At 35.9% G+C, this 15,828-nt stretch overlaps 1 protein-coding gene across 1 annotated transcript in view; it reads left to right on the forward strand.

Annotated features, from left to right (window-relative positions):
- LOC308421688 (contactin-associated protein like 5-2-like) overlaps positions 1-15,828 on the forward strand; it is a gene marked incomplete at both ends in the record, with an annotated part of 257,115 nt that overhangs the window by 131,509 nt on the left and 109,778 nt on the right.

The raw sequence follows: 15,828 nt of genomic DNA on the forward strand, positions 1-15,828 counted from the left end.
TATTAAGAAATACACCTTTATTATGGGATATTTAATAGGAATGAAATGGAGGTTTTACCTCACTAGTACTTTGAATCCTCATGTGTCTGTCCCATGTGCAATTGTTTGCAATTCTTTGTTTGGTAGTCTCATGCATTACTACAATGAGTTTTTGTAATTTTCCATTCTAGTATGTCATCTTCTTAACCTCCTGCTGGAGCTCAACTAAGTGTGTGCTGCCCCTTCAAGTTCATGTCTTCATTATGTTTTATGGCCACTGAACTCAATTATGGTTGCTTGCTCAAGCTTGAGTGGGAGGCTGCTTCTTGGAGTCAGAGAAATACTGAACCCCAAAATTAGACTGAGGATGGGATGACAGAATGCTCATCCCTAAAATGACCTAAGAGACATTGGTCTTATGTAGATTTCAACATAACCAATAATAAAAGGCCTGTTCCAGCTAGATAGAACATGTAGAGAATTGCCCACCCTTTGACAGAACAGCATAGGTATATGAATGTCAATCAGGGTGGCCAGTTGGACAGCATGTGGAATCACTGAGGCAGTAAATGTGATTAGGTTGACTGAGATACAAAGACCACTCTGTATCCTGCATCTCCAGACTGGGAATAAAGAACAAGTGTGCTGAGCACTAGCATTCACCTCTTTACTTCCTGACGGCATTCTGACCAGTTGCCACAAGCTCCTGACACCAAGATGAAGTTGAACTGCAAACTCTGAGTTAAAATTATGCTTTATCAAAGCACCAAGTGGGGGTAACTCATGCAGTGAAGGAAGAAGTAGATACCTCTCACCAGAATCTTATATAGCCCTATTCAGAGAGATAACTGGCAGCCTCTTTATGTTAATTTTTTTTTCTGGAGCTCTTGATTAGCTGGAGCTAAGGACAGATCTGATCCATGACATCTACTCATGAATCCCTGTCTAATGTCATCATTTCCTTGTTTATCCACAGCCCATGTACAAGCATATGGCTTATGCCAAACAATCCCAATGACTGTCTGTTTAAAATACAGAATTATTATTTATTATGCACAAGGAGAAATGCTAATTTTAGTTTCTTTGCATATCTATAAAACTGATATGGTGAGCTGAATATGCACATATAGAGTTGTTCCTATTTGCTTTGGGTTTTGTTTATTTGTTTTGTTTTCGCTTTTTTTTTTGTTTTTGTAGCACTTGTATTGTCTGAATGCTAATTATAGTAAATTCCTGTATAATTTTGTTTATTATGGAACAGGATAATCAAATTCTATATTTGTCATTTCTTTACTTAAGTATCTAAATCAACAAGATCCTGTGTGATTCTGCTCCTTATTTTATTTTTAAAAATGATGAATGTCACAGTATTTGTTTCTAGATATTGCTAGCTGAGTTAGCAAATAATCTTCACACTTATCAGATCTGGCATATAGTCAGTTTTGACACAGTGTATGGTTATTTGTATTATTATTTTTTATAATATTATAAATTTCTAAGACACATATAAGAGACATGTTACATATATTAAATTTGTGTTTATGAAAAATATATACGTGTGAGTTGTATGTGTGTGTGAAATAAAATGATTAATGCTAAGAAATATCATGCCAGCTTAATAAAATTTTCCTTCAACTGTAAGATTTTGGGTAGAGTTAAAATATATTTCTGAAAATCAGAAATACCTAAGACCAGAACTTTGGGTAATTTTAGCATCCAATGGACAGACCTGCTATCAAGTTTGCATGTGTAACAGAGGAGGTCTCCCATAGCATTTGCTATCGTGATTCTCTAAGGTATAATCTTAGAGAGTGAGCTTCCAAATGATTGCAGATTAGCAAACTGAAACCTAATCAATTGAGTTATGTTGTGTGGAGAAATTCTGTGTAAATAGGATGGGAAAGTCAGCCAGAGTCTGACCAAAGACATCTCCAGGACTTAGTGCTGTTGGCATGCATTTAGCAATGTCTAGAAAAGGTGGTGATCCTGTGGTAATGTACCAGCTTCCACCCAGGAGGAGCTGCTCTCTGCCAAGTAGATATTAGGTAGCATGTTCACACAGTGATGTGCTAAATCTTGAAAAACTATTCTTGGATTCACAACCTGGCTATTAGATTTCACATCCTATACTATGAGAAGGGGATGTTAAAAGTGCCATTTGCTGAACGAAGCATAGATGTGAAAAGAGCAATGTTAGCAGTACCAAAATAAAAAAAAAATGCCTTTGTGAAAACCATAAGTGTCAGTCAGAGCACAGGAAAATTAAATGACAAAACTAGTAGGTTGCAAGGCATACAGTTATAACTCACTTTTTTTAGGTGTAGATGACTCAGATACATCTTTCTTTGCATCATTTGTATTCAGTGATATGGTTATTAGCTTTCCACATCAACTCTCTATATTCCAGAATTACTGGAAAGAGTTTCCATTGAGGCTTTATCAGGTTAGACTAATGTGAGATTGTCTTATTTGTTAATTGATGCTGGAAGTCGTAGTTTACTGTGGAAAACATTATTCCCTGGGAATGCACACTGTTTTTACTGTTTCAAATGTCCTTATAAAAATCATTTCTCTAAGAAGACAGCCATGGAGGCTCCTGTCTGTACACACAATATGACCTCAGTAATAGTGGCAGGATTTGATGTGCACATGTAGAATGGATACAAAGTTAGAATGGTCACTGGGTAGCCTTTATTTCAGTCTCTGCTCCATTTTGTCCCTGCATTTCTTTATACAGAAATAATTCTGGGTTATAAAATTTTAAAGATGGGTAGTTGGCCCACAACTGGGAGCCATATCTATCTACTGGAAATGGTTTCTGCATGTTCCATTTCTGCACTGTTAGTAATATTGGCTAATGTCATCCACACTGAGTCACCTCACACATCCCAGGTCTCTTGGACTTTCTAGAGGCTCCCCATGGCCCCAAACTTCACTGCTGAGTATTTCAATTTATTCTCTTAGACCTCTGCGTGTCCCTCCTACTTCCTCCTATACCTGATCTTGTATCTCAGTTTACTCTCCATCCTCCCCTTTCCCACGTAATTTCTTCCCTTCCTCTTCCTCTCATGTTTATTTTACTCCCCTTCTAAGTGGGTTTTGGGTATTGATGCTCGGGCCTATATTTTTGTTAACCTTCCTAAGATCTGTGAGTTGTATAATGGGTATTCTGAACTTTATGGCTAAATCCACTTACCAGTGACTATATACCATGATGTACTTTGGGGTCTGGGTTACCTTACTCAGGATGATATATACTGTAGTTCTACCCATTTTCCTGAAAATGTTATGGTGTCTTCATCTTTAATCAATTTCTATTGTATATTCTCTATATTTCAAATGTTTTCCCCTTTCTCCTTGCTCCCATAACGCTCCCTCTCTCCTTGCTTTCACAAAGATGCTACCATTCCCAACCAACCACCCACTCCCACTTCAGGGCCTTAGCAATCCCCTACACTGGGGAAATGAGACTTCACTGGACCAAAAGCTTTTCTCTCATTAATGCCAGACAATGCCCTCCTTTGCTATATATACAAATGGAATCATGAGTCACTCTATGTGTACTTGTTGGATTGTGTTTTAAACCCTGGGAGCTCAGAGGGCAGGGGGGTTAGTTGATAGTGTTCTTCTTCCCATGTGGATGAAACCCTTTAAGCTCCTTCAGTCATTTTTAGCTCCTCCATTGGGGTCCCCATGCTCAGTCTGATGGTTAGCTGCAAGCATTCCCATATCTATCACTGTGGCTCTGGCAGAGCCTCAATATCAGGCTTCTGCCAGTAAGCATTTCTTGGCATCAGCAATAGTGACTGGGTTTGATGGCTGCATATGTGATGGATCCCAAGGCAAGGGAGTCTGTGTATGATATTTTCTTCAATCCCCATTCTTCTATTTGTCCCTGAGAGTATTTTCTTCTCACTACTAAGAATATCAGAGGCATCCACATTCTGGCCTTCCTTCTTTTTGAGCTTCATGATGTCTGTGAATTGTTTCTTTGGTTTTGTGAGGTTTTAGGCTAGTATTTGCTTATATTATCAGTGAGTACATACCACATGAGTTCCTTTATGACTCGGTTACCTCACTCAGAATGATAGTTTCTAGTTCCATAAATTTGCCTAAGAATTTCACGAAGTCATTGTTTTTAATAGGTAAGTAGTACTCTATTATGTGAATGTACCACATTTTTGTATCTATTCCTCTGGTAAAAAAATATCTGAATTCTTTTCAGCTTCTGGCTATTATGAATAAGGCTGCTATGAACATGGTGTAACATGTGTCCTAGTTATATGTTGGAACATCTTTTGTGTATATGCGTAGGCATAGTATAACATGGTACTCAGGTAGAACTATGTACATTTTTCTGAGAAACCATGAGACTGATTTCCTGAGTTGTTGTGCCAGCTTGCAATTCCACCAACAGTGGAGGAATGTTCATCTTTCTCAACATCCTTGCCAGCATTTTCTGTCACCTGAGTTTTTTATCTTAGCCATTCTGACTGGTGTGACTTTAATATTAGGGTTATTTTGATTTGCATCTCTCTGATGACTAAGGATTTTGAACACTTCTTCAAGTACTTCTCAGCCATTTGGTATTCCTTGGTTGAGGATTCTTTGTTTAGTTTTTTATGCCATTTTATGATAGGATTACTTGATTCTCTAGAGTCTTAGCTTCTCAAGTTCTTTGTACATATTATATATTAGCCCCTTATCAGATATAGGATTGGTAAAGTTTTTTCCCCATTATGGTGGTTGGCATTTTTCTCTTATTGACAGTGTCCTTAGCCTTACAGAAGCTTTGCAATTTTGTGAGGTCCATTTGTCAATTCTTACAGCCATAAAATAAGTGTATATGATCTTAGAGCATTAGCCATTGGTGTTCTGTTCAGAAAATTTTTCTATGTGCCTATGTGTTCTAAACTCTTTCCTAAAATCTCATCTATTAATTTAAGTTTACTGGTTTATAAGGAGTTTTTAAAAATCTACTTGGACTTGAGATTTGTATAAGGAGATAAGAGTAAAACCATTTGTATTCTTTCTGTCCCTTTTCCATTTAACATTTTAGTAGATACTTTATTAAAGATCAGTGACCATAGGTGTGTGTGTTTATTTGTTGGTCTTCAATTTGCCCTTCTCTGTACAAATACCATGCTGTTTTTATGACAATTAATCTGTAATATAGCTTGAGTTCAGGGATGATGAATCCCCAGAATTCTTTTATTGTGGAGGGTAATTTTCACTATCCTAGATATTTTATTATTCCAAATGAATTTTAAAATTGCTCCTTCTAAATCTATGAATAATTGAGTTCAAATTCTGATGGAAATTTTAATGACTCAGCATAATTATTTTGGACAACATGGACATTTTTACTATATTAATCTTGCCAATTTATAAGCATGGGTGATCTGAATTCTTCAATTTCTTCCTTCAAAGAATTGAAGTTCTTGTCAAACAAATATTTCACTTGCTTGGTTAGGGTCACTTCAAGGTATTTTATATTCTTTTGACTATTGTGAAGGGTTTGACTTATCTAATTTTATTCTCAGCCTGTTTATCCTTTGAACAGAGGAAATACACAGATTTGTTTGATTTAAATTTATATCTAAACACTTTGCTGAAGTTGTTAATAAGCTATAGAAGTTCAACTCAGTGATAACTTGGTCTAAAAAGAAATATGAAATAAGTTAAAGAGCTTTTAGAATTTAATGAAAATGAAGGCACAACATATACAACTTATAGGATACAATGAAAACAGTGCTAAGAAAAAAATCTCATAACTCTGAGTGCCTCCAAAAAGAAACTGGTGAGTGCATATGCGAAGAGCTTGAAGGCATACCTGAAAGCTCTAGAACAAAAACTAACAAATACACCCAGGAGAAGAAGATAGCTGTATATCATGAAAAACAGACCAAAAATCAAACAAGTAGAAACAAAAAAAAAAACTATACAAAAAAATAGCAGAGATCCAGGGACACAGGCCAGGTACACGAAAGAGATGGGAACCAATCACTGACAACATGACCACATATAATCACAGACAACAAGATGGCAAGAAGAAAGAAAAAGAACTTACATAATGGAAACTAAGACAACCTGGCAACATCAGAACCTAGAACTTCCATCACAGCAAGCAGCAGAATGCCAAACACACCAGAAAAAGAAGTCTTGGACCTAAAATCATACCTCAAGATGATGATGGTGATCATTGAGGAAAGCGTGAATAACTGACTTAAACAAGAACAGGAGGACAACCATAAGCAAATAGAAGCTTTTAAAGAGGAAACAAGAAAAACACTCAAAGAAATTAGAAAACTAGAAGAAAACAGAACCAAAGAGATGAATGAATTGAAGAAGAAATTGAAAATAGAAGTGGAAACAATAAAAAAACACTAAAAAAGACAACCCTGGATGTAGAAAACCAAAAAAGAAATCAGGAGTCACAGATGCAAGCATTTCCAACAGATTACAAGAGATGGAAGAGAGAATCTCAGGGGCCAAAGACAACATTGAAAACATAGACAAAACAGTCAGAGAAGATGCAAAAGCCAAGAAGCTCCTAACCCAAAATGACCAGGAGATCCAGGAAACAATGAGAAGACCAAACCTAATGATAATAGGAATAAAAGATGGCAAAGAATATCAACTAAGAGGCACAGTAAATATCTTCAACAAAATTGTAGAAGAAAAGTTCCCTACCCTTAAGAATGAGATGACCATGAGCATAAAATAAGCCTACAGAACTCCAAATAGAGTGGACCAAAAAAGGAATTCTTCCCGACATATAGTAGTCTAAACATCAGTGTCCAAAGCCAAGAAAGAATACTAAAAGCAGTAAGGGAAAAAGGTCATGCAACATATAAGGGCAGACCAAGCAGAATTACACCAACTTCTCAACAGAGACTATGAAACCTAGGAGATCCTGAACAACCATCATGCAGGCCCTAAGAGAACACAAATGTCAGCCCAGGCTGCTATACCCAGCAAAACTCTCAATCACCAAAGATGGAGAGACCAAGATATTCCAGGACAAAACTAAGTTTATACAATATCTGAACACAAATCAAGTCCTACAAAGAATAATAGGTGGAAAACCCAATACAAAAAGGGAAACTGCATCTTACTAAAAATAAGAGAATAAGCAAGCAAGAAAACAAAGAGAAGAAAGTCACTCAGGCACAATTTTACCTCTGAAAGAAAAAATAGCTGGAAATAGCGACCACTACTCCTTATTATCTGTTAACATAAATGGACTCAATTCCCCAATAAAAAGACATAGGCTATCAGACTGGAAACATAAACAGAATTCAGCATTTTGCTGCATACAGGAAACTCATCTATGAGACAAAGACATACACTATCTCAGAGGAAAATACTGGGAAAAAAAATTTTCAAGAAAACGGCCCCAATAAAAAAAAGCTGGAGTCCTCATTAAAATATTGAATAAAGTCAATTTTAACCAAAAGTTATTAAAAAATATAAGAAAGGATACTTTTTACACATTACAGGAAAAATTTATCAGGAGGAACTCTCAATCCTTAACATATATGCTCCAAATACAAGATCACCCATATTCATTAAAGGAATTCTACTAAGACTTAAAAACTACATTGAACTCCACAAAAAAAAAAAAAAATAGGGAAAGACCTCAACACCCCACTCTCATCAATGGACAGATGATGGAAGCAGAAACTGAACAAGGACACAGTGAAACTAGCAGAGGTTATGAACCAATTGGAATTAGTAGACATCTACAGAACACTTCATCCTAAAATAAAAGAATACACCTTATTCTCAGTACCTCATGGCACCTTCTCCAAAATTAATCATATAATCAGTCACAAAACAAACCTCAATAGATATAAGAAGATTGAAATACTCCCATGCATCCTATCAGATTACCATGGACTAAGGCTGGTTTTTATAACAACAAAGACAACAAAAAGCCCACATACACATGGAAACTAAACAATGCTCTATTAAACAATAGCATGGTCAAAGAAGAAATAAAGAAAGAAATTAAGGATTTTCTAGAATTAAATGAAAATGAAAACACAACATACCCAAACTTATGGGATGCAATAAAAGCAGTACTGAGAGGAAAACTCATAGCTCTGAGAGCTTCCAAAAAGAAACTGGAGAGAATACACTAGGAAGTTGACAGCACAGTTTAAGCTCTAGAACTAAAGAAAGCAGATATACCCAAGAGGAATAGGTGGCAAGAAATCATCAAACTCAGAGCATAAGTTGACCAAATAGCAACAAAAAGAACCATTCAAAGAATCAATAAAACCAAGAGTTGAAACTTTGAGAAAGTTACAAAGATTGATAAACCCTTAGGCAGACTAACTAGAGGGCAAAGAGAGAGTATCCAATTTAACAAAATCAGAAAGAAAAGAGGCGAAATACCAACTGAAACTGAGGAAATTCAAGAAATCATCAGATCCTACTACAAAAGCCTATACTCAACAAAGATGGAAAATCTGGAGGAAATGGATGAATTCCTAGACAGATACCAGATACTAATGTTAAACCAGGGCCAAGTAAATCATATAAATAATTCCATAACACTTAAAGAAATAAAAGCAGTCATCAAAAACCTCCCAACCAAAAAGAGCCTAAGTCCAGATGGGTTCAGTGCCGAATTCTATCAGACATTTATTAATGACCTAAAACTAATACCCTCCAAACTATTCCACATAATAGAGACAGAAGGAACACTATCTAACTCATTCTTAGAGGCTAAAATAACCCTCACTCCTAAACCACACAAAGACAACACAAGGAAAGAGAACTTCAGAACAATCTCACTTATGAACATTGATGAAAATATACTCAACAAAGCCCTTGCAAACTGAATCGAAGAATACATCAAAAAGTTCATTCACCATGATCATGTAGGCTTCATCCCTGGGATGAAGTGATGTATTAATATATGGAAATCTATCAATGTAATCAACCATATAAACAAACTCAAAGAAAAAAAATCACATGATCATCTCACTAGATGCTGAGAAAGCTTTTGACAAAATTCAACACCCCTTCATGTTAAAAGTCTTGGAAAGAACAAGAATCCAAGGCCCATACCTAAATATAATAAAAGCAATATACAGTAAACCAATAGCCAACATCTAGCTTAACCTTGAGAAACTTGAAGCAATTCCACTAATGTCAGGGACTATATAAGGCTTCCCACTCTCCACCCTACCTAATCAGCATAGTACTCGAAATCTTGTCTGAAGCAATTAGACAGCAAAAGAAAATCAAAGATATACAAATTGGAAAGGAATAAGTAAAAATATCACTGTATGCAGATGACATTATAGTGTATGTAAGTGACCCCAAAAATTCAACCAGAAAACTTCTACAGCTGAAAAACAAGTTCAGCAATGTGGCTGGGTATAATTTTAACTCAAACAAATCATTAGCCTTCCTCCATTCAAAAAACAAACATGTGGAGAAAGAAATTAGGGAAAAGATACTCTGCACAGTAGTCACAATCAATATGAAATACCTTGGTGTGACTCTAACTAAACAAGTGAAGGACCTGTATGACAAGAACTTCAAATCTCTGAAGAAGGAAATTGAGGAAGATCTCAGAAAATGGAATGATCTCCCATGCTCATGGATTGGAAGTATTAGCACTGTAAAAATGGCCATCTTACCAAAAGCAATCTACAGATTCAATGCAATCCCCATCAAAATTCCATCCAAATTTATCATAGAGTTGGCAAATTCAATGTGCAATTTTATCTGGAATAGCAAAATAACCTAGAATAGCAAAATCCATCCTCAACAACAAGAAAACATCTGCAGGAATCACCATTCCTGACCTCAAGCTATATTACAAGGCAATTGTGCTAAAAACTGCATGGTACTGGTCAGAGATAGGCATGTGGATCAATGGAATAGAACAGAAGATCCAGAAATGTGCCCTCAAATATATGGTCACCTGATTTTTGACAAAGGAGCTGTAAACATTCAATGGAAAAAGGACAGCCTTTTCAACAAATGGTGTTGGTCCAACTGGCACTCAGCATGCAAAAGAATGAAAATAGACCCTTTCTTATCTCCTTGTACAAAGCTCAAGTGTAAGTGGATCAAAGATCTCGACATCAAACCAGATACACTGAAACTATTAGAATAGGAAGTAGGAAAATCCTTAGAACACATAGGCACAGGAGAAAACTTCCTTTACAGAACACCAATGGCTCCTGCTCTAAGGTCAAATATTGACAAATGGGACTTAATGAGATTGAAAAGATTCTGTAAGTGTCAGGACACTTTCAAGAAAACAAAACAGCAGCCAACAGAGTGGGAAAAGATCTTTTTCAACCCCTCATTTAATAGAGGCCTAATATCCAAGGTATACAAAGAACTCAAGAAGTTAGACGCCAGACAATTAAACAATCCTATTAAAATGGGACACAGAGTTTTTTTTAAAAAAGTTCCCAATTGAGGAATATCAAATGGCTGAGAAGCATCTAAGGAAGTGCTCAACTTCCTTAATCATCAGGGAAATGCAAATCAAAACAACCCTGAGATTCTACCTCATACCAGTCAGATTGGCCAAGATCCAAAACTCAGATGACAGCAGATGCTGGCAAGGATGTGGAGAAAGAGGAACACTTTTCCATCATTGGTTGGGTTGTAAATTGGTACAACCACTCTGGAAATCAGTCTGGCAGTTCTTCAAAAAATTGGACATAGTACTACCTGAAGAGCCAGTAATTCTAGTCCTGGGCATATACCCCAGATATGCTCCAACATCCATCAAAGCCACATGCACCACAATGTTCATTGTAGCCCTATTTATAATAGCCAGAAGCTGGAAAGAACCCAGATGTCCTTCAGTAGATCAATGGATACAAAAATTGTGGTATATTTAAAGAGTGGTGTACTAATCAGAAACAATGACTTCATGAAATTCCTATGTAAATGGATCCATCTAGAGAATATCATCCTGAGTGATATAACCCATTCACAAAAGAACAGACATAATATGCAGTCATTGATAACTGGATACTAACTCCAGAAAGCTCTGAACACCCCAGAAACAACTCATGGACTATATGAAGCTCAAGAAAAACAAAGGCCAAAAAATAGTAATAAAAACATGAAAGCCTCAGTCCTTTTAAGGGAAAAAAATAAATGTATAGCACTCTCTCTGTGTGTGGTGTACCTGGATCTTAAGTCATTAATAATCCAAGAGCTAAGATAATAGCCTTGTGGCAATTTTTGGTATTCACAGATCATTATGACTAATGTGTACCTAACAAGAAATCTGTTTTCATGTTACATTCTTTTCTACATGTACTTCATGCTTATGGTAACTGGTAGGATTTCTATGCATGCTATCAAACCTCTAAAAGAATTAAGTACTAACAAAAATATTCATATAATATTATGCCAAAATGCCTCTTAATATCTGTAATGTTATCCCTCTTTTTTTTTTTAAATCCAGAAACTGGTTCTTTGAGAAAATCAACAAGATAGATAAACCCTTAGTCAGAATAATGTGAGGGCACAGAGCCAGTATTCAAATTAACAAAATTAGATATGAAAAGTTAGACAAAACTACAGAAAAAAGGAAAGTTGATAAATTATCAGATCTTACTAAAAAGCCTATGCTCAACAAAACAGGAATATATTGATGAAATGTCCTATTTTCTAGACAGATACCCAGTAACATAGTTAATTCACAATCAGTTAAGCCATCTAAACAGTCCCATAACCCATAAAGAAATAGAAGTAGTCATCTAAAGTTTCCCAACCGAAAAAAAATGCCCAGGTCCAGATGTGTTTAGTGGAGAATTCTATCTGACCTTTACAGAAGAACTAATACCAATATTCTCTAAATTATGATAAAAAATTGAAACAGAAAGAACACTACCCAGTACATTCTTTGAAGCCACAATTATGCTTATGCATAAACCACATAAAGACACAACACAGAGAATTTCAGACCAATTTCACTCATGAACATCTACTCAAAAATACTCATTAAAATTCTTGCAAACCAAATCCAAGAACACATCAAAACAATTACTCACTGTGATCCAGTGGGCTTCACCCCAAGGATGCTGGGATGGTTCAATTTATGGAACTCCATCAATATAATCCATGATATAAACAAATTTTAAAAAATACATGATCATCTTTTTAGATGCTGAGAATGCATTTGAAAAAATTCAACACCCCTTTGCTTTAATAGTCTTGGAAAAATCAGGAATTGAAGACCCACATTTCACCATAGTAAAAACGATATGCAGCAAACCAGCATCAAACTATAAGGTGAGAAACTTTAAGCAATCTTACTGAAATCAGGGACAAGACAAGGCTGCCCGCTCTCTCCCTACCTATTCAATATAGTACAGAATTCCTAGCCAGAGCAATTAGACAAGAAAAAGATGTCAAAGTGATACAAACAGGAAAGGAAAAAGTAAAAATATCACTATTTGAAGATGGTATGCTAGTATACTGAAGTGATCCCAAAAAATTCCATCAGGGAACTTCTATAGCTTATGAAAAACTTCAGCAAAGTGGTTAGATATAAATTTAAATCAAACAAATCAGTGTCTTTTCTCTGTTCAAAGGATAAACAGGCTGAGATTAAAATTAGATAAATGACACCCTTTACAACAGTCACAAAAAATATAAAATACCTAGAAGTGACCTTAACAAATGGTCACCCTAAAAAAGTGAAATATTTGTCTGATAAGAAGTTGTTCAGCTTTCATGTGTATATGTGCTTTTTGATGTTTTCATTGTTATTGAAGACCCGCCTTAGTCCATGGTGATCTGATTGCATGCATGAGATTATTTTGATGTTCTTATATTTGTTTAGGTCTGTCTTGTGACCGATTATATGATCTATTTTGGAGAAGGTATGATCAGGTGCTGAGAGTTAGGTATATTCTTTTGTTTTAAGATGAAATGTTCTATAGATCTCTGTTAACTCACCTGGTTCTGTTAGTTCTACTGAGTCTCTGTTCAGTTTTTGCTTCAGTGATCTCTTCATTGATGAGAGTAGGGTGTTAAAGTCTCCTACTTTCATTATGTGTGGAACAATATATTTTTTGAGCTTTAATAAAGTTCCTTTTATTAGTGTGAGTGCCTTTGTATTTGGAACACAGATTTTCAGGGTTCAAAGTTTCTATTGATAGATTTTTCCTTTGATGAGTAAAAAGTGTCCTTTCTTATCTTTTTTGATGACTTTTGGTTGAAAATCTATTTTATTCAATATGAGAATGGCTACTCCAGCTTCTCTCTTGGGACCATTTGCTTGGAATTTTTTTTTTTCAGTGCCTTTTACTCTGAGGTCAATGTCTTTGTCATTGAAATGCGTTTCCTTTATGCAGCAAAATGCTGGGTTCTCTTTATTCATTCAGTCAATTAATCTATGTCCTCTTATTGGGGAATTGAGGCCATTGATGTTAAAAGATATTAAGGAATAATGATTGTTGTTTCTTGTTATTTTTGTTGTTATGGGTAGAATTATTTTTTTGAGGCTATCTTCTTTTGGTTTTGTTGCAAGTAGATTGCTATCTTGCTTTTTATAGAATATAGTTACCCTCCTTGTGTTGGAACTTTACATCTACTAGCCTTTGTAGGGCTGGATTTGTGGACAGATATTGTGTAAATTTGGTTTTGTAATGGAATTTCTTGGTTTCCCCATCTATGGTAATTGAGAGTTTTGTCAGATATAGTAACCTGGGCTGACATTTGTGTTCTCTCATGGCCTGTATGACATCACTCCAGGACCTTCTAACTTTCTTAGTCTCTGTTGAGAAATCTGGTGTAATTTTGATAGATCTGCCTTTATAGGTTACTTGACCTTTCTCCCTTACTGCTTTTATTATTTTTTTGTTTCTTTTGTAGATTTGGTGTTTTGACTATTATGTTTCAAAAGAAAGTTTTTTGGTCTAATCTATTTGCTGTTTGGTGGGCTTCTTGTATATTCATGCACATGTTTTACCTTAGTTTAGGAAAGTTTTCTTCTATAATTTTGTTGAAGATATTTATTGGGACATTAACTTGGGAATCTTTACCTTGTCAATATCTATCATCCTTAGGTTTTTTTTTTCTTCTCATTGTGTCCTAGATTTCCAGGATATTTTGGGTTAGGAACTTCATGTTTTTGCATTTTCTTGGACAATTGTTGCAATGTTTTCTCTGGTATCTGCTGCACCTGAGATTCTCTCTTGTATCTTTTTTATTTTGTTGGTGATTATTGCATCTACACCACCTGTTGTCTTTTCTACTTATTCTATATCCAGGATTATGTCTTTTTTAATTTATTTATTGACTCTACTTCCATTTTTAGATCCTAGATGATTTTGTTCAATTTCTTCACCTATGTGATTTTGTTTTTCTTTATTTCTTTAAGTGATTTTTGTTTTTCCTGTTTAAGGGCTTTTCCTTGTTTACCTGTGTTCTCTATTCCTTTAAAGGAGTTATTCATTTCCTTCTAGCCCTCTATTATCATCATGTGGTTTGATTTAAGTCTTATCTTTCTATTGTGTTTGGATATCTACTACCTGCTGTAGTGGGAGAACTTGGTTCTAATGTTGCCAGGTTGTCTTGGTTTTTGTTGCTTATGTTCTTGCCATTGCCTTTCCTTCTTATTATCTGGGATGCTAGTTGGTCTTGTTGCCTCTGAGTAGAGCTTGTTCTTCCTGTAGGCCTGTGGGCTTGGGAGTAAGAGTGCTCCTGGGTGCTCAACTCTCTGTGGGCAGGTTATTGGTCCCTATGGCAGTGGGATAGCCTTAGCTCTGGGTGCAGGTGGAGACCAGTAGGTTCTAGTCCCAGGCACTACTGCAATTTCTGTGTCCTATTAATTCTTGGTGGGTCTGTACGTAGTCTATGGAGAAAAATTGGGGTCTCATCTGTAGGCTTAGGAGTGAGAGCGCTCCTGGGTGTTCAGCTCTCTGGAGCAGGTTGTGGGTCCTGATGGCAGTAAGATGGCCCTAGTTCTGGACACAGATACATACTGAAAGGGTATAGTCCCAGGTCGCAACATGATTTCTGTGGCCCAGTGTCTTCATTTTTAATAGCTGAGTAGTTTTCCAAACTGACTAAGATAAGTGTGGATACTTAAGTCAATTGAGGGCAGTCACCAATATGGAAGATTTAGAAAAAAGAGTATATGAAAGGAATGCAAAGCCATAGAAAAGACAACAGTGTCATTTAACAAGACCTTTCACCCCCAGGTCTCTGAGACTAAGCCAAAAACCCAAGAAATATATATTAAATATTTTCAAGTCCCCCTGCAGATGTGTAGCAGAGGACTACGTTGTATGGCCTCAGTGAGAGAAGATGTCCTTGATCCTGTGAAACCTTGATGGAACAAGAAAGAGCGATGCTAGTGGTGGTGAAATGGGGGTGGGTGGCTGGGTGGGGAAGCACCCTCTCAGTGGTCCAGAGCTAGGGGATGGAGAACTTGGGAAAAAGGGACCAGAAAAAAGGACAACTTTTAGAATGTAAATAAATAAAATAATTAATAAAAATAAAGCAATTTTTGAGAGTTAAATTAAAAATATATTATTCCCGATAACTTGAATTATATCCTCAAACCAAATATAAAATTTTCTATGACATTTGAAAATTTTTTTATTCTTTGTATGCTTTTATATATATGCCAATATGCTGATTCAGGGGTATAAAGTGGATGAAGGAAAGATGTCACTGTGTCCAGGTTTTACATATTCAGATTTAGTTCTCCATGCTCCTACACCAGCTGACAGAACTATCCCCATAGCAAAACACCACCAGGTTTTTACTTCCAAATGTAATGGTCTGAGAAGTTTTACCATCTTTACCTTGATTTTGAAGATGTTAAAAGTCGGAGATAAA

Source organism: Micromys minutus (genome assembly GCF_963924665.1).
Source record: "Micromys minutus genome assembly, chromosome: 6".
NCBI lineage: Eukaryota > Metazoa > Chordata > Mammalia > Rodentia > Muridae > Micromys > Micromys minutus.